Consider the following 18288-nt stretch of genomic DNA (forward strand, 5'->3'; position numbering starts at 1 on the left):
AGGGCAGCCAATGGCTGAGGGCGGCGGGAAGGCTGGGCTGGGCTGGGCTAGGCAGAAGCCGGTATCCACCGATCCTGAGAGATCCTGGGGGATCCGTCGCGGCCCGACTTAACGCGCAGCCTTTCTCCGGTCTCCCGAAACCCTGAACTCACTCACCTTCCCCCACAGCCCACGTTTGCTGAGCACCTTCCCGCCCCTGGCAAGCCCTTTCATCTTACAGAGGCCCTTTGCTTTTTTAGCAATCAGAAGTAAAATGTTAGGGGTTGCCCGCTCTGCACGACTCCAGCATAATGGTCCCCGCCCTTTCACTGTCCCTGTCGCTTCTTACCTGGCCTGTCGCCGCTGCTCCCCCTTGCACTCCGCTCAGTCCGTGCTCCAGCTACAGAGAGCTCCCTGCTGTCTAACAGTGCAGCGTCCTCCCAGCGTCTTCTCAACCCCTCAGCCCATCACCACTCCACTAAAGTCAAGTGGTCCCACTTGTAATTTCTGAATCCCAGGGACGTTTCAGGCCTTACTTTGCACACGGTGCCTTGAATGCTCTTCCAAATACCCTGTTCTCCCTACTTGTGTCTAGCAAACTCCTGCTCATCTAAGATCCAGCAGGAGCACCTCCTTTGAAGTTCCATGAACCCAAGAACCAGTTCACTCACATGATCCTCACCAGCTTTGTCCTAGAGTTTAACGTGCAGCCAGGAACAAGGGAGGGCCTTGTGAACCATTTGAGAGTCTAGAGGGCTGGGTTCCTGTCCTGGCTCCACTACTGACTTGTCTGGTGACGCTGGGAAGCTGTGTCACCTCTAAAATGAGAAGGTTAAATCAATACATGAAACTAATCTTTTTTTTTAAATAAATGTGATGTTTGAACGTCATGGCCTGTGGGATCTCTTGCAGCCGTTTATGATCCATGATCCGAAATTAGTCCCAAATGCTGAGGGCAAATTATTTCTTTTTTTCCCCCCTCCACTTCCTCCCTTTTCTCAATTTTTTTTTATAAGCTTGAGACCTGTGTCAACTTTAATAATGTAAGAGCCAGTTATTTAACCAGCAAAAGTGAGGTTATTTAGGAATAGGAAGAGAAATCACAAATCAGGGAGCACAAGCTATGGTAGACCACAGGCAAATCCAGAGAACAAGGAAGGGATTGCTTTTATAGGGAAAAGGGGATAGTTGGAAGGGGCTCTGATAACCCGAGTCCTTTGGAAGAAGCCGGGACTCCAAAGTATGGGGACTTCCCATTGGTGGGGTAGAAGCATCTTCCTGTCCCAGATGTAGGGTTTGTCTATTCCTGTTTGGAGTAACAAGATACATGGTGAGGCACACGAGCCCTCCCCTACAGGCCTGTCCCAACGCCCAATTTTAGCTGTGTGTTAGTTGCTCAGTCGTGTCTAACTCTATGGGACCCCAAGGGCTGTAGCCCAACCAGGCTTCTCTGTCCATGAGATTCTCCAGGCAAGAATACTGGAGTGGATTGCCATGCCCTCCTTCAGGAGATCTACCCCACCCAGGGATCGAACCCTAGTCTCCTGCATTACAGGCAGATTCTTTACCAGCTAATCTAGGGAAAGTGAAAGTCACTCAGTCATGTCCGACTCTTTGGGACCTCAGGGACCATACAGTCCATGGAATTCTCCAGACCAGAATACTGGAGTGGGTAGCCGTTCCCTTCTCCAGGGCATCTTCCCGACCCAGGAATCGAACCAGGGTCTCCTGCATTGCAGGCAGATTCTTTATCAACTGATCTTGCTGCTACTGCTAAGTCACTTCGGTCGTGTCCGACTCTGTGTGACCCCATAGATGGCAGCCCACCAGGCTCCCCTGTCCCTGGGATTCTCCAGGCAAGAACACTGGAGTGGGTTGCCATTTCCTTCTCCAATGCATGAAAGTGAAAAGTGAAAGGGAAGTCTGTCAGTCGTGTCCGACTCTTCATGACCCCATGGACCGCAGCCTACCAGGCTCCTCTGTCCATAGGATTTTCCAGGCAAGAGTACTGGAGTGGGGTGCCATCATCGCCTTCTCCGAACTGATCTTGGGAGTACTTTAAAACTGGATTCCTTCCAGAAGTGGAATTGATTCAAGAAACTCAGCTAAAACTAAACAGGCCGGTAGGGGGAGCTCTCATACCCCGTTAAGCCTCTTCAATTACTCCAAACAGGAGCAGACCAACACCCGCATCTGGAACCAGAGGGTGCCACTGCTTTAGCAGCCCAACCAATGATGACCACAACCAGCACCCAGCTACTGCAGCAAACGGTGGCCAGCAGCACAGAGCAGCCCCCTCAGGCAATGTCATAGCAAAATGCCGCCTATGAAGCACCTCCCCATGGAAGACTTTCATTGTCCCCCAACAAGAGAGAGGATTTCTGTAAAGTACCAGCACATCTCCTGTGGCCTTTGCCAGCACAGTGCTACAATGACCCCTACCATTCAGTGACCCACGGTTCAGTCTTTACCAGCGAAGTCTGGGTCTCAGCTCTGGGGGTGGCCTCTTTCTTTCGTTGTGCAGTTGCTCAGTCGTATCAGACTCTTTGTGACCTCGTGGACTCAGTATGCCATGTTTCCCTGTCCTTCGCAATCTCTGGGGTACTCTATCTCAGCCCTAGGGTTGGGGACTGCTCCCTGTGTCTACTATGCCTGTATTCTTTATAGAGTTATCTTTACTTCATGCTAGCCAAACCCTTGTTACCATTAATAATTCTTCATATTAAACCCCCTGTTCAAATCACAGGTGGTTTCTAGTCTCCTCATTCAACTTTGATCCACCAACTAACAAGCTCCTAATTTCATTAAACCCATTTCTAACACTCATTAAACTAATTAGCAAACCCTCTAGTGTTGATGAAAAGAGATGCCTGGCAGCTCCTGGGAGCTGGCTCTGGTGTGTGACTACTTCGATGAAATGCTACCTGACCACACACCAGGAGTGTGTTTGGGACCCCAACCCCCAACCCCAACACACCCAGGAGGGTGGGGTTGTCGGAGCTGAGTGAGGAGGTGACAGGTAAGAGACGAGCTTGAAAAGATGGAGTAAGAAGGACTGCAGATCACTCTGGCCTCTCGGCCATGGCAAAGTCTGGGGCTTCTACCTGGGTTTGTGACGCTATAGATGTGTCCTGGAGCGGGTGCATCCACCGTGCCCTCAGTCTGACATCTCTGACATGGTGAGGTGAGCAGTTCCATGCAAGGTTTGGCTCTCTCCAAGCTACGTGTCCCATGTGCATGCCGGGCATTTTAAAATCTCTACCAAACACTCCAGAGATGCCTCAGACACAAAGAGGGGCTCACAGGGCACGCCACCCCCCCCCATACACACACACACACAGCCTGGAAGAGACAAGGAATTAACACCCTAAGGCAAACTTCAACCAATGGGCTTAGGAGCCCATGGATAAATGCTACCACTGAGGCCAATTCAGGGAGGCTGTCTGTGCACTTCTCAGATCCTGGCAGATTCAGGAGCCCACAGACCACAGAGGCAGACTCAACAGTGCTCCTTACATCTGCCTTTCCTGCCTGACTCTCGCCACACCTCTCTGCTCTTCCCTGGGGAACACAGTTGGGACACACATTTCTAGCAGCTCACACTGGTTTCCTCACCCTGTCTTGACTTCAGTTCAGTTCAGTCACTCAGTCGTGTCCGACTCTTTGCGACCCCATGAATCACAGCACGCCAGGCCTCCCTGTCCATCACCAACTCCCGGAGTTTACCCAAACTCATGTCCATCAAGTCGGTGATGCCATCCAGCCATCTCATCCTCGTTTGTCCCCTTCTCCTCCTGCCCCCAATCCCTCCCAGCATCAGGGTCTTTTCCAGTAAATCAACTCTTCGCATGAGGTGGCCAAAGTACTGGAGTTTCAGCTTCAACATCATTCCTTCCAATGAACACCCAGGACTGATCTCCTTTAGGATGGACTGGTTGGCTCTCTTAACCTAGGCAGTATTAAATGAGAAGCCACACTGCACCCCAGTTGGAACTGTAGACCTGAGAGAATGTTTGGCTCCTGCAAACACCAGATGGATAATGGCAGACAACTGTAAACCACAATGAACTTAGCCAATTGCTTAATCCAATCATAGCTTTTGAGTCAGGGGTAGTATTTTACTAGAACAGATCAACATGGTTTCTGGAACTTCCAGATGATACTGATCTGGTAAATGGGTTCTTTTCAATCCCAGTGGTAAAGAGGACCAAAGGCAGCTTGCCTCTGTATGGAAAGGATACTACTACCCATTCCTTCTCCCTGCCCTCACTCCTGAAACCTCCAAATCTAAGGCTCTGGGTACAAGACTTTGTGTCTATCTCTGCTTTTATTGATAAAGCTCAGACATATATTGATAAAGGAGAACTATGTAAAGATTATTGTATGCGGTTTCTCCTGAGAACCAAGAGGAGGAACAGGATTCCCACTATGTGCCATCTGCAAGCTGGAGACCCAGGAGACTGGGTGTAGTTGTAGACTACACTGCTCGTGCAGTTCCAGTGTAGTTCTGGTGTAGTTCCAGTCTGAGGCCAAAGGCCTGAGAACCAGAGTAGCAATGGTGGAGGTTCCAGATTGAAGGCAGGGGAAGATCAATGTCCCAGGTCAAACAGGCAGAGAGAAAGAAAAAGAACATTCAACCTTCTTCGCCTTTTTGTTCAACTGGGGCTGTCAGTGAGCTGGCTGAGGCCCAGGCACGTTGGGGAGGGCCAGCTTCTGTACTCAGTCCACCCATACAAATGCTCATCTCTTCCAGAAACACCATCACAGGCACACTCAGAAATGTTTAACCCCCTCTGGGCATCCTGTGGGCCAGCTCAGCTGACATATTAAATCAACCATCACAACTAGTAATATAGTTAAGATATACTTGTATATGTATAAAATGCATATATAATTGTCAACTGTTCTTTCATAAGCAGGGCTATCTTTTTATCTAGTGCATTTTTTGGTTTTAGATATCTGTTATTTTGCAAAACTGACAATGCTGACAATATTTGCCAGAGTTAAACAATCAATAGCCCTACATGGGTCTTCTGAATTTCCAGGACATTTTTCTTTTAAGGGATATCTGAAAGAACCATTGGTTTGAGATTTAGGAACAAATGGGTGCCGTGTCATACTCTGCAAGGTGAACCAGAGCCACTGGGTGGCAATGTTTGCCCGTTGCTGGGAGCCGCCATGGGAGATCCCACCCATGACAAAGTCATGTGGAAGAGAACTGTTAAGCAAGGCTTCAGAACTCAAGGGGCTCCCTCGGCTTTCTCGAGCATCTACCCCAAAACCAGAATCTGTCTGTTTTACTTTTTCATGACTTTCACCAACTCCTCTGACATTAACAAGGGGCTAACCCTGACCACTTTTCTCTGGAGAAAATCGACTTAGGGCTATAGCTAATAAGTCTCCTGGACATGAGAGGAATATTTCAAATCAAACCTCCTGTTAGCATTCTAGTTTGCTCAGCAGGTATATCCAGACACTTACAGCTACGCATGTGATTATTTACAGCCTCCCAACTGTGAGAAGCACGAAAAGCCTAAAACATAGAGCCTTTGAAAGAGTTAAAAGTTATTAGAATAGTGCTAATGTTAATGTAGGATTTCATTATTGGGCCAATGCTTGTTGCTAAGTTCCCATATCTCTTATCCACTGTGCACCTGGGAATGCATTAGTTCACATAGTGAAAATGCTAGAAAAACAAGTGTAGCCTTGAATTTAACCATATCAGACTTTTGAGCTAATTGTTTTTTTCTTGCACCTTTGCTCTGTGAAAAACGTAACTCTGTTTGGCATTTTCTGAGGTTGACATAGATTAGAAGTATAAAGAAAAAACACTTTGAGGGAAAATAAGTTTTCTGGTTGAGCAGCCTTTATTAAAAGAAGGTCATAAAATGTTCACAGGCCTCCAAGGCCAGAAGATACTGTACACAACATCTTTTGTGAAAAAGGTATGCAGAAAAATCATGGTTTCGATAAGGGCAATACTGCTGGAATGTTGGGCTGACTCTGTATGACCTTGCATCTTTCATTTCCCTCTATGTACAAAAAAGGTATATAAGTACTGTTTAAAAATAAAGCTATGGATCTCGCTCATCAAAGCAGCTTGATCTCCTCGTGTCAATCATTTTCCTCCTCTTACTCTCTCTTTCAGGCTAGTTCCCATCTGGAGTACAGAGATCCTCCGTGTCTACTTATTTGCCTGGGTTTCTTAGACCTGAACGGGAAGGCGCCCTGTGCCTTCACTCCCCCGGGAGACCGGGAGGGCACCTGTGGCCTCACGTAGACGGTGCAAGTCTCTTGTCTTGAGACTTTATTGATTTTCTGTATAAACCAAGGAACACCAGCCTCTTTTTTTCTCTCCTCTATTTTCTTATCTACAACATTCTTAACTATCTCTCTCTCTAAATCAATCGCAATCACCGACACCGTTTCTCCTTCAGGTTTCCCTGGATCCTGCGGGGGCTGGACCCCAGCAGCCCGTTAATTTTCTGGCTCCCACTAAGGAAGACACAGATTAAAAGAGCTGAAAAGTTGAGTTTGGCTCAAGGAGACCTGAATTTAGTCACACCTGGGCTTTTACATTTTGCTATCAATGCCTGGTTGGTTTTCTATACTGGCTTTATGCTGGCAAAGACTATTCCGAACAGACGGTCCTACAGCAAAATATCAGTTACCCCCAAATGTTAAAATATCTGTGAATTGTTAGCCAAACTAAATCTTCTCCCCACTCATAATGTCATCTTTCCGTAGACATCCTAATTTCTTTGTTACTTTGGGATAGCTGAAATTCTCCAGTTAGGGAAAGAGTGAAAATAATTAGGCCTATACATTTTTATTATTAACTTTGAATTACACAATTAATCTATGACTTTTACCTTTGTAGAAGAACTAATCAAACACTACACCTGGCTAAGGCTAAAGACTCATTTAACCACAGCACCACATATATATGGTACTATGGAAAAATATTTTTGCTATGTGTGTGTTTTTTAAAAATTAGATAATATGTATTTCATCTTCTCACTCAAAACTATATTGGAAATACTTTCACAACAATGTATTTGGATTTACCCATTCTTTTCCACTCTTGGATATCAGTGTAAGTGAACCACATCTTATTTAACCATTCTTCTGATGGACATTCGAGTTGTTTCCAGGTTTTTCTATTATAGTGAATATTCTTGTATACGTTCCTTTTGCATTTATTTGAGGGTATCTCTTGGGTAGATGGGAAGCCCCAGTGGCTCAAGAGGTAAAGAATCCTGCAATGTAGGGGACGAGGGTTCCATCCGTGGGTTGGGAAGATCCCCTAGAGGAGGAAATGGCAACCTACTATAGTATTCTTGCCTGGAAAATTCCATGGACAGAGGAACCTGGTGGGCTACAGTCCATGGAGTGGCAAATAGTCAGACATGACTGAGCACATACATGCAACCGCCCCAACCAGGGTAAATACTGAAAAGCAAAACTGCTGGGTCACAGAAAATACTCATGTGGAAAATTTAATAAATGATTTCAATTTCCAAAAGTTGTGCTTCAATAGAATATGGGTAGATTCATTTTTCCATACACCCAACACCTGGATACAAACTTTTCAACTCTTTGTCAATCTAATACCTAAAGCACATTTCATTACTGATTCACTTTTTATTTCTGTAATCTCTAGAAGGTTTAAATATGCTTACTAGCATTTCATGATTTTCCTTTACTGAGAATTGTCTATTCACATTCTTGGCCACATTTCTATTGGGTTGTTAGTCTTACTAATTTATAGAAGTGACTGAAAAAAAAAAAAAAAGAAGTGACTGATATATTTTGCATAGAAATTGTTGTGTGTTGAAATGTGCTGAAATTTTTTATTTTTTTAATTTATGGTGTCTTTTGTCCTATACAATTTCATTTTCTTATAGTTAGTTTTACTAAATTTATCATTTCGAGCTTTTGCTTTCTATGTCTTGTTTAGGAAAAGTACTACCCAAGAAAATAAGGATATTCTGTAATATCTGTAAAGCTCTTAATGTAACACTTGTATTTGGAGTTGATTTTTATGAGTGGTGTGAGACCAGACTGTATAATTCTTCTTTCAAACAGATATCTCACTGCCCCTAAATTACTGGCTATTAACAGACTTTATCTGAAGATCTGAAATGCCATTTATAACATATGATAAATTTCCTTATACACCGGTCAATTTCTGAACTCAATTTTTGTTTCTACTGATTTATTCTCAACTAACATGACAACGTTTCACCTGCTACAGCTTTACAATATGCTCTTTTATTCAATCAAATCCCACTTCTTTGTTCTTTTACAAATTGCCTTTGCTATTCATAACATTTACTCTCATATAAATTTTAAAATCATCTTGCCAAGTTGCATTAAAAAAATCCCACTGGGATTTTTTTATTGGAGTTGCATTAAATTCATGAGCTAATTTAGAGAAATTAACTAGAAGAAACGGCATTTTTACAATCTTGAGTCTTCCTGTGTCACATAAATGTGGCATACTTTAATATTATCATTGGTTTCAGCCATCTGCTTGATGACTTCAGCTCACTACTTGGGAATAAATTCTTCTTTCAATTTTCTAAGAAAAGGGTGCTTCCAATTTTTTAGGGCATTAGTCTTCAAATTATTTTGATTATGCATCCCTATGGGAAAAATTGGTAAGCATGAGAAAATATATACAAGTTATTTTCATATGAAAGTTATGATCAACCTAGACAGCATATTAAAAAGCAGAGACATTACTTTGTCAACAAAGGTCCATCTAGTCAAGGCTATAGTTTTTCCAGTAGTCATGTATGGATGTGAGTTGGACTACAAAGAAAGCTGAGCACTGAAGAATTGATGCTTTTGAGCTGTGGTGTTGGAGAAGACTCTTGAGAGTCCCTTAGACTGCAAGGAGATCCAACCAGTCCATCCTAAAGGAGATCAGTCCTGGGTGTTCATTGGAAGGACTGATGTTGAAGCTGAAACTCCAATACTTTGACCACCTAATGCAAAGAACTGACTCATCTGAAAAGACCCTGATGCTGGGAAAGATTTAGGGCAGGAGGAGAAGGGTACAACAGAGGATGAGATGGTTGGGTGGCATCTCTGACTCAATGGAAATGGGTTTGGGTGGACTCCAGTAGTTGGTGATGGACAGGGAGGCCTCGTTTGCTGTGGTTCATGGGGTCACAAAGAGTCGGACACGACTGAGTGACTGAACTGAACTGATACTAATATGAAGTTTATGAAATATACAAGGAAATTATTTAAATAATGAGATAAAGATTAAACAAACAATAATTTAAAAACAAATGTCTTACTTATTTTAGCTAAATTTCCATTTCTTTTCTACACATTGTTGTTGAGTAACTAAGTCATGCCTGACTAGTTTGCCACCCTATGGACTGTGGCCCGCCAGGCTCCTCTGTCCATGGAATTCTCCAAGCAAGAGTACTGGAACGGGTTGCCGTTTCCTTCTCCAGGGGATCTTCCCAATCCAGGGACTAAAACCACATCTCCTGCATTGCAGGCAGATTCTTTATCACTGAGCCACCAGGGAAGCGTGAAGCTCTTGATATACAGGTTAAGTTTTAAATCAATCATTATTATTCACTAGCTCCAGATTTGGGATTTCACCTGCTCACTTCAACTCACAGGTAAATTTAAAAGCATTGGTCACCCTACTTTCCCTGATCATTTGCAGACAGAGAAGAATGGCAAAAAAAAAAAAAAGCTGCCATACACGTTCCAGGCTGAGGTAGAATAGGGTGGCACCAGCTCTTACACCATAAACGTGTCCTTTTCCTGGTCTATTTAATGCCACACTTTCCACATTTTGTGGGGGTTTTTTGGTTTGTTTTTGTTTTGATGATTTTGCTATTTAAAATGGTGGTCCTCAAACTGTAAGCATTGAAGACTGCAATGAGCGTTAGGTAGAAAACACTTTGTGTTAGCTAAGCTTCCTTCCTTCACGGCACTGTTGGCCATGAGTTCATGTCTTTAAACAGACACACACATAAAACAAAGTTACATTTAATAGTGCCACAAAAATGTGAAGAGGCTGGCAGAACCCTGTTTGCTAAGGCTTTACAGGCCATGAATAACGAAGAATCAACTATAACATACCACGAGGATTTTCAAACATTGCTTTTAAAAATATCATAAAGCAGGTACCATCTCAGCTAATTGCTAGTTATCTTTACCTTGGAAGCACAGCTTTTTAAAATAGTATCTCCTAGGAAGCATACCCTTGTTGCTGCTGCTGCTGCTAAGTCACTTCAGTCATGTCCGACTCTGTGCAACCCCATAGATGGCAGCCCACCAGGCTCCCCCGTCCCTGGGATTCTCCAGGCAAGAACACTAGAGTAGGTTGCCATTTCTTCTCCAATGCAGGAAAGTAAAAAGTGAAAGTGAGGTCGCTCAGTCCTGTCCGACTTCTAGCGACCGCATGGACTGCAGCCTACCAGGCTCCTCTGTCCATGGGATTTTCTAAGCAAGAGTACTGGAGTGGATCGCCATTTCCTTCTCGAATACCCTGGTTCAGCTCAGTTCAGTTCAGTCACTCAGTCGTGTCCGACTCTTTGCGACTTCATGAATCGCAGCACGCCAGGCCTCCCTGTCCACCACCAACTCCCAGAGTCCACTCAAACTCATGTGCATTGTCGGTGATGCCATCCAGCCATCTCATCCTCTATTGTCCCCTTCTCCTCCTGCCCCAATCCCTCCCAGCATCAGGGTCTGTTCAAATGAGTCAATTCTTTGCATGAGGTGGCCAAAGTATTGGACTTTCAGCCTCTGCATCAGTCCTTCTAATGAACACCCAGGACTGGTCTCCTCGTTTAGGATGGACTGGTTGGATCTCCTTGCAGTCCAAGGGACTCCCAAGAGTCTTCTCCAACACCACAGTTCAAAAGCATCAATTCTTTGGCACTCAGCCTTCTTCACAGTCCAACTCTCACATCCATACATGACCACTGGAAAAACCATAGCCTTGACTAGATGGACCTTTGTTGGCAAAGTAATGTTTCTGCTTTTCAATATGCTATCCAGGTTGGTCATAACTTTCCTTCCAAGGAGTAAATGTCTTTTAATTTCATGGCTGCAGTCACCATCTGCAGTGATTTTGGAGCCCAAAGAAATAAAGTCTGACACTGTTTCCACTGTTTCCCCATCTATTTCCCATGAAGTGATGGGACCAGATGCCATGATCTTCATTTTCTGAATGTTGAGCTTTAAGCCAACTTTTTCACTCTCCTCTTTTACTTTCATCAAGAGGCTTTTTAGTTCCTCTTCACTTTCTGCCATGAGGGTGGTGTCATCTGCATATCTGAAGTTACTGATATTTCTCCCGGCAATCTTGATTCCAGCTTGTGTTTCTTCCAGCCCAGCGTTTCTCATGATGTACTCTGCATATAAGTTAAATAAGCAGGGTGACAATACACAGCCTTGACGTACTCCTTTTCCTATTTGGAACCAGTCTGTTGTTCCATGTCCAGTTCTAACTGTTGCTTCCTGACCTGCATATAGGTTTCTCAAGAGGCAGGTCAGGTGGTCTGGTATTCCCATCTCTCTCAGAATTTTCCACAGTTTGTTGTGATCCACACAGTCAAAGGCTTTGGCATAGTCGATAAAGCAGAAATAGATGTTTTTCTGGAACTCTCTTGCTTTTTTCTATGATCCAGCGGATGTTGGCAATTTGATCTCTGGTTCCTCTGCCTTTTCTAAAACCAGCTTGAACATATGGAATTTCACCGCTCACTATTTCAAATCCTGAAAGATGATGCTGTGAAAGTGCTGCACTCAATATGCTAGCAAATTTGGAAAACTGAGCAGTGGCCACAGGACTGGAAAAGGTCAGTTTTCATTTCAATCCTAAAGAAAGGCAATGCCAAAGAATGCTCAAAGTACCGCACAATTGCACTCATCTCACATGCTAGTAAAGCTCAATACCCTTGTTAGCCACTCACAAAAAAAAAAAAAAAGTTCAAGGAATTTGGGACACTTGCCTTTCTGCAAAAGAAAATGCGTATTAGAACTCTAAGATAGTAAAGAAAAAGGAATGAGAACAGCGTCTTCAATTGTGTCTAAATAGTCCTTTAAAATAAGGCATGCTACGTAAATCTGAGCAATGCGTAAACGGTTTCTATTACCCTATTCTTTTGCAGTCCGTGGGGTCTTAAGAGTCGGACACGACTTAGCTACTGACAACAGCAGCAACTCTCCTTTTGGCATATTTAAAATAAAATGTAACGGACTTTGACTAAACAACACTAAAGTAATACTTGACTATTTGCTGGAGAACCTGACACCAGCACCATCAGGAGGACAGCTCTCGACTCCTTAGTAATGTCACTGAGTGAGTGAGTGAGGTCGCTCAGTCGTGTCCGACTCTTTGCGACCCTATGGGCTGTAGCCCACCAGGCTCCTCCATGAGTTTCTCTAGGCAAGAATACTGGAGTAGGTTGCCATTTCCTTCTCCAGGGGATCTTCCCAACCCAGGGATCGAACCCATGTCTCCTGAACTGCAGGCAGACGCTTTAACCTCTGAGCCACCAGGGAAGCCCAGTAATGTCACCGAGTCCCATCAAAAGGTCAGGACACAACTGTTAACAGTATTACAATGTAACTCAATGGCTTTAAGGCAGATTCACAGGTCACTGGAGCTATGACCTCACCGCTTAATGCAATCATGCGAAAAAGTGTAAAATTAAATAAGAGCAAGAAAGGACATCCACGTTTGGAGGCGGTGTCGGGGGCGGCGGGGGGAGGAGGGCGACACGTGCAGACACCCATCAAAGGCTGGAGATGGACAAGCACTTCTGGCCCTGAACAGCGCGGGACTAAGCGACTTCCAACAAACTCAATGTGCAGCTGAAGTGGATTCCACGGCACCGGAAACGGCAACTCCCACTTGGGGCGCTGCGGACACACGAGTCCAGGCTGCCTTCCAGGAAGCCAAAAAAAAAAAAAAAAGGAAAAGAAAGAAAGATAAAGGAGGGATAGTGGAGAGCAGGGCTCCGGCCGCCGCCCACAACGCCGAGCCCTCGCCTCCAGACGGTCGCGGCAGGCCGCACTCGGCGCCAGGCACTCCCAGGTGGCCCAGACCTCAGACCCCGCGGCCGGCCTGGCGCTGCCCGCCGGCGGGGACCTCAGGTGCGTATCCCGCCCCCGCCGCAGCCGCCATTAAGAGCGGGTGCTTTGCTTGGAACTTTCTCGTCCCGCAGACCTGGCGGAGGGGAAGCCTGGGGAGGCTACCCACCCAGGCGTGCGCTGCAAACCCCCCCTCCTCAGGCGGCCCGACGGGCCCCCCGAACCAGTTCCCAGCGGGCAGGGCCCAAGGAGTGGGGGTGGGGCGAGAAAGCCCAGGCGCGGGGGCAACGGTCGCACGCACGGATCGCGCATCCCTTTCCCTTCTGATTGGCTGAGCGGTGGCAGTGGGGGCGGGTGCTTGCCGGCTCTGGACTCTAGGGCCTGGTGTGTCGGAGGTCACGCTCCGGCGGTCGTACGCCGGGATACTGCGCTGCGTGCGGAAGTGCGTGATTGGTTAGGTGGTGGGGGCGGGTTAGCCGCTGTTGCCTGGTAACTGCGTCCCGCTCCCCGGCGGGGGCGTCCCGATCCCTTGCCTCCTGTCGCGCGGATTGCCGAGTGCCGCGCGACGTGGACTTTGTCGTGGGTGTGCCCAGTGGGGCGGCCACCCGCGGCCGGCTTGTGAGCAGAAAACCAATCCAGAGGCCAGAAGAAGAGTCTCTGGTCCTGAACTACACTCCGTCACGGTTATGATTTAGATGTAAAGGAGAAAAAAGGCTTGGAGGGCTGTTTTCCCCGTCCTTGCTGTTTAATAGCAGCTTTATTGACACTCCTTGAAATTCACCTTTAAAAGTGTGTAGTTCAGTGTGTGTGAGGTGCTAAATCGCTTCAGTCGTGTCGACTCAACGACCCAATGGAGCCCGCCAGGCTTCGCTGTCCGTGGGATTTCCCAGGCAAGAATACTGGAGTGGGTTGCCATCTCCAGGAGATCTGCCCGACCCAGGGATCGAACCCATGGCTCTTGGCCTCCTAGGCGGGTTCTTGACCACTAGCACCACCTGGAAAGCCCCGTATAGTTCAGTGATTATTGTTTATTCACAGTTATGCAGCCATCACCACTAATTCCAGAACATTTCAGTTCAGTTCAGTCGCTCAGCCGTGTCCGACTCTTTGCGACCCCATGAATCGCCACACGCCAGGCCTCCCTGTCCATCACCAACTCCCAGAGTTTACCCAAACTCATGTCCAGGAAGGTGATCCCACCGACTCATGTCATCGAGTCGGTGATGCCATCCAGCCATCTCATCCTCTGTCGTCCCCTTCTCCTCCTGCCCCCAATCCCTCCCAGCATCAGGGTCTGTTCCAATGAGTCAGCTCTTCGCATAAGGTGGCCAAAATATTGGAGTTTCAGCTTCAGCATCAGTCCTTCCAATGAACACCCAGGATCGATCTCCTTTAGAATGGACTGGTTGGATCTCCTTGCAGTCCAAGGGACTCTCAAGAGTCTTCTCCAACACCACAGTTCAAATGCATCAATTCTTAGGCACTCAGCTTTCTTCACAGTCCAACTCTCACATCCATACATGACTACTGGAAAAACCATAGCCTGGACTAGACAGACCTTACATTTTCATCACCCCAAAAGAAATGCTGAATCCATTAAGACAGTCGTTCCCCTTTCCCACCCCAGCCGTGGATACTACCAATATTCATTCTGTCCCTATGTCTCTGACATTCCAAATAGTTCTTGTTCCACATCGTTCCTAAGCACAGAATCATCAAAGGATCTTTGGGATCTGGCTTCATTCATTCATTCCTTCTTATGGCTGACTAATAATCCATTGTATGGGTATACCACATTTTCATTTTCTGTCAAATGAATTTTTAAAAATTTTTTCCACTGTTTGGCTATTATGTATATTGTGGTGAACAGCCATGTTCACATTTGTGTGTGTGTGTGTGTGTACATTTGTTTTCCACTCTTGAGTACCTGCCAAGGAATGGAATTGCTGGGCCAAAAATGTCACTGTTTCATTTCCTGCTGGTAATTTGAAGTAAGCAGATATGAAGATACAAGATTGGGAATTGGGAAACTGGGTATTGCTCACAGCTGCATGTGAAGAACTGAGCAGGCTCTTCTCCTTTCTTACATTTGGAGAGGAAGGTTTGGTCTGCGTGACCAGCCACCTTGCCTTCAGAGGACACAGGGCTTGGCACCAGGCAGCTGCAGGCATCAGTCCATTTGGAGTGGGTCCCTGTTCTTCCTGCCTTCCTGTTATTTAGCCCCAGTGTTTGCTGCCCAGCGCTCTGGGTCTTTGCCCACACCTGCAGCCTGGATGGTCTCTTCGCTTTTTCTCAGGTTTTAGAAGTTGCTCACATGCCTTCATTCTCATCCCGCACGTTCTTGACTCAGCAGCTTAGACCATTTCAGGGCCATCTGGCTCCCATTTTGCCTTTATCACCTGCTATTCTGCTGTCTTTCCTGCTGTGTCTCACTCCAGAGCACAGGGTGTGGATTTTATTCACTTTTGTTTCCCCCTTGTCCTTCCTGTCAGCAGTATATGTTTTCATACAGCTGGTGCGCATTACATTTTTAAAAGTTTTAAGCATTCGTTCGGCTAAGCTGAAGTACTTGACTATTTGTTAAGCATTTAATTTTACCTAGGTTTTTTTTTTGTCATTTTTTGTCATTGAAAATACATTATATTTCTAGTTCTTTTCCGTACTCCTTGATCCTTCCACAAGAGCCCTTGTTGTCTTGAAATTTGTTATTATTCTTTTTTTTAGAATATTTTTTCTCAGATTGAGATATAATTGACATATAACATTCTGTTAGTTTTAGGAGTACAACATAGTGATTTGACATATGTATGTATTGTGAAATGACTGGTGAACATCCATCACATCACAGTTACAATTTTTTTTTCTCATGGTAAGATCAGTTCTCTCAGCAACTTTCAAATATACAGTACAGTATTATTAGCTATGGGCTTCCCAGGTGGCTCAGTGGTAAAGAATTCACCTGCTGATGCAGGAGATTCAGGAGATGTGAGTTCGATGCTTGGGTCAAGCAGATCCCCTGTGGAAGGAAATGGCAACCCACTCCTGTATTCCTGCCTGGGAGATCGCAAGGACAGAGGAACTTGGCGGGCTACAGTCCATGGGGTCTCAAAGAGTCACACACGACTGGGCACACATGCACGCATTATTAACTGTTGTCACCAAGCTGTCTGTTACATCCTCAGAACGTATTGATTTTATAACTGGGAGTTTGTACCTCTTGACCACTTCAGTATGTTTCTGCTGAATGATGAATAGGTACACTTGGGTTTGCAGTTTCCATTTACTGTAGACCTGGGAGAAGGTGGCACTTTAGGAACTTGCTAAATACAATCAAGGCCTCAGGGACCTGAAAAAAATTAACCTTTGAAAAGAAAAATCTGGAAACAGCTTAAAAAGCAAAGCAGACGTCTGTCTCAGGATTTCAGAGTTTTGATACATGGAGTGGATGCTATTCCAAATGATGAAAATTATAAGTGGTGGAAATGAAATCTAGAACAAGGATGGGCAAACTTTTTTTTGTAAGGGGTCAGATAATAAATATTTCCAGCTCTGAGGGCATGCGGTCTCTGTCACCTGCAACCCTGCCTTTGCGGAAAAACAGTCAATGGAGAAGATGTAAAGCAATGAGTGTGGCTGTGCTCCAGTAAAACTTTATTTACCAAAATAGGAGGCAGTCTGGTTTTGATGTTTGCTTTTCATTGGTAAAATATAACATTGAAAAGGAAAGTCCTCAAAGATTTCTGGGAGAGCTAAGAGATTTGAGAGTTGTTTTAGTTTACATCTCCAGTTTTAAAAAAGCAAAAAGTTAAGCACAGTGTAAAATCTGTGCTCTAAATGAACATACCCAATGCTTTGAATTTCAATCACTACATTGGCTTTGGGAGTTGGAACTCTGTGGTACTAGCTCTCATTGTCTAGGACTTTTAGCTTTATTCGAATGCAGTGATTTCTTTTTTTCCTCAGTGTTCTCAAGGTGAGAAACCACAAAATTAGCTTATAATCATGGTTCGTTAGTTTTGATGTGCTGTTAACGCATGATGTGTTCTAAAGCGTAAAGTATAAAAGACAAAGTTCCTGCCTCCATTTGTTGTTAAGTAAAGGGTGCAAGTAGGTGATGATTATAAAACACTCATTTTTTAAATTAAATTACAAAACATTCATTTTTTAAAATTACTACCATTGATGCCCACTGATAAGATCTTTTTTGAGTTCCAACTAGTTTCATTCTGCTTGTTATTTTATTCTCTGTTAAAGTTTTGGCATCACAGTCCTCTCAGAGATTATTGTGGTGTAATTACAGATTGGATGGGAGCATAAAATAAGAGCCTGGAATATGCCAGTCCTTTAAGTGGGCTCATCTCTGGTAGCTGTCAGTATGAGCATCTCACAACATCAAGTGTGATTATATTATTTTAAAATGTATAGTTTTCATACATTATGGCCCCTCACTACATCATTGGATAATTAATGGTGGAAACAATGACCCAGGTCAACACAGCAGGGAAAACTGGCTCTGAGGGACTTAGCAAGAGATCACAGCAAGGTCAGGATGAATCCAGAATTCATGCCGTCGACAGGAGAGTTAGCAAACTGTGGCGCTGAGGGCTCCAGAGGTTGCTAAGTGACCAGCCAAGAGAAGGCTTGAGAGAGGCTGAAAAGTATTAAAGTTGTGGCTGGAAGACATATCTAAGGACATATCTGTCAATGGCAAAATTCTAAGACAAAAGGGAAACCACCACCAAAGGGGGTGGACTGGTGATAGACAGCACAGAGCCTGCCAAAGGTGGCTGACACATTTCAGAACCACTTACCCAAAAAAGTGCGCAGTGTCGGCAAAGTTGCATGTGCAGATTAAGAGTCAGAAAAGCCTCTCCCCTAAGCAATTAAAGAAATCAAAGAAGAAAAGTGTTCCCTCTGGGAAAGGTGTTCACTGCTTCCTCCAATAGTGTTGACCATACTTGAATTTACCTTTTGGTGTCCCTACTTCCGTTGTAAGACGCAACTCTGCCAAATGAGACATAGTCTTATTTTTAAGCAGTATTTGAATTAATTGACTCAGAAAGGTGATAGTCAAGAATATCAGTTTCTTCGGACTTCCCTGGCAGTCTAATGGTTGACACTTCAACTTCCAATGTAGGAGGTCCAGGTTTGATCCCTGGTCAGGGAGGGCAGCCGAAAAACCAAAACATAAAACAGAAACAGTATTATAACAAATTCAGTAAAGACTTT

General features: G+C 44.9%; 1 protein-coding gene across 2 annotated transcripts in view; it reads left to right on the top strand.

Moving 5' to 3' along the window:
- Positions 1-12759: 12759 nt before the first annotated feature.
- Positions 12760-18288, top strand: part of LOC120878144 (general transcription factor II-I repeat domain-containing protein 2) — a 48685-nt gene continuing 43156 nt past the window's right edge. For both annotated transcript variants that reach the window (XM_040260767.1, XM_040260776.1), the window contains exon 1: positions 12760-13122. The gene's annotated coding sequence lies outside the window, so the exon portion shown is untranslated. The remainder of the gene's footprint in view (positions 13123-18288) is intronic.

Source organism: Oryx dammah, unplaced genomic scaffold (genome assembly GCF_014754425.2).
Source record: "Oryx dammah isolate SB20612 unplaced genomic scaffold, SCBI_Odam_1.1 HiC_scaffold_2, whole genome shotgun sequence".
Taxonomy (NCBI): Eukaryota; Metazoa; Chordata; class Mammalia; order Artiodactyla; family Bovidae; genus Oryx; species Oryx dammah.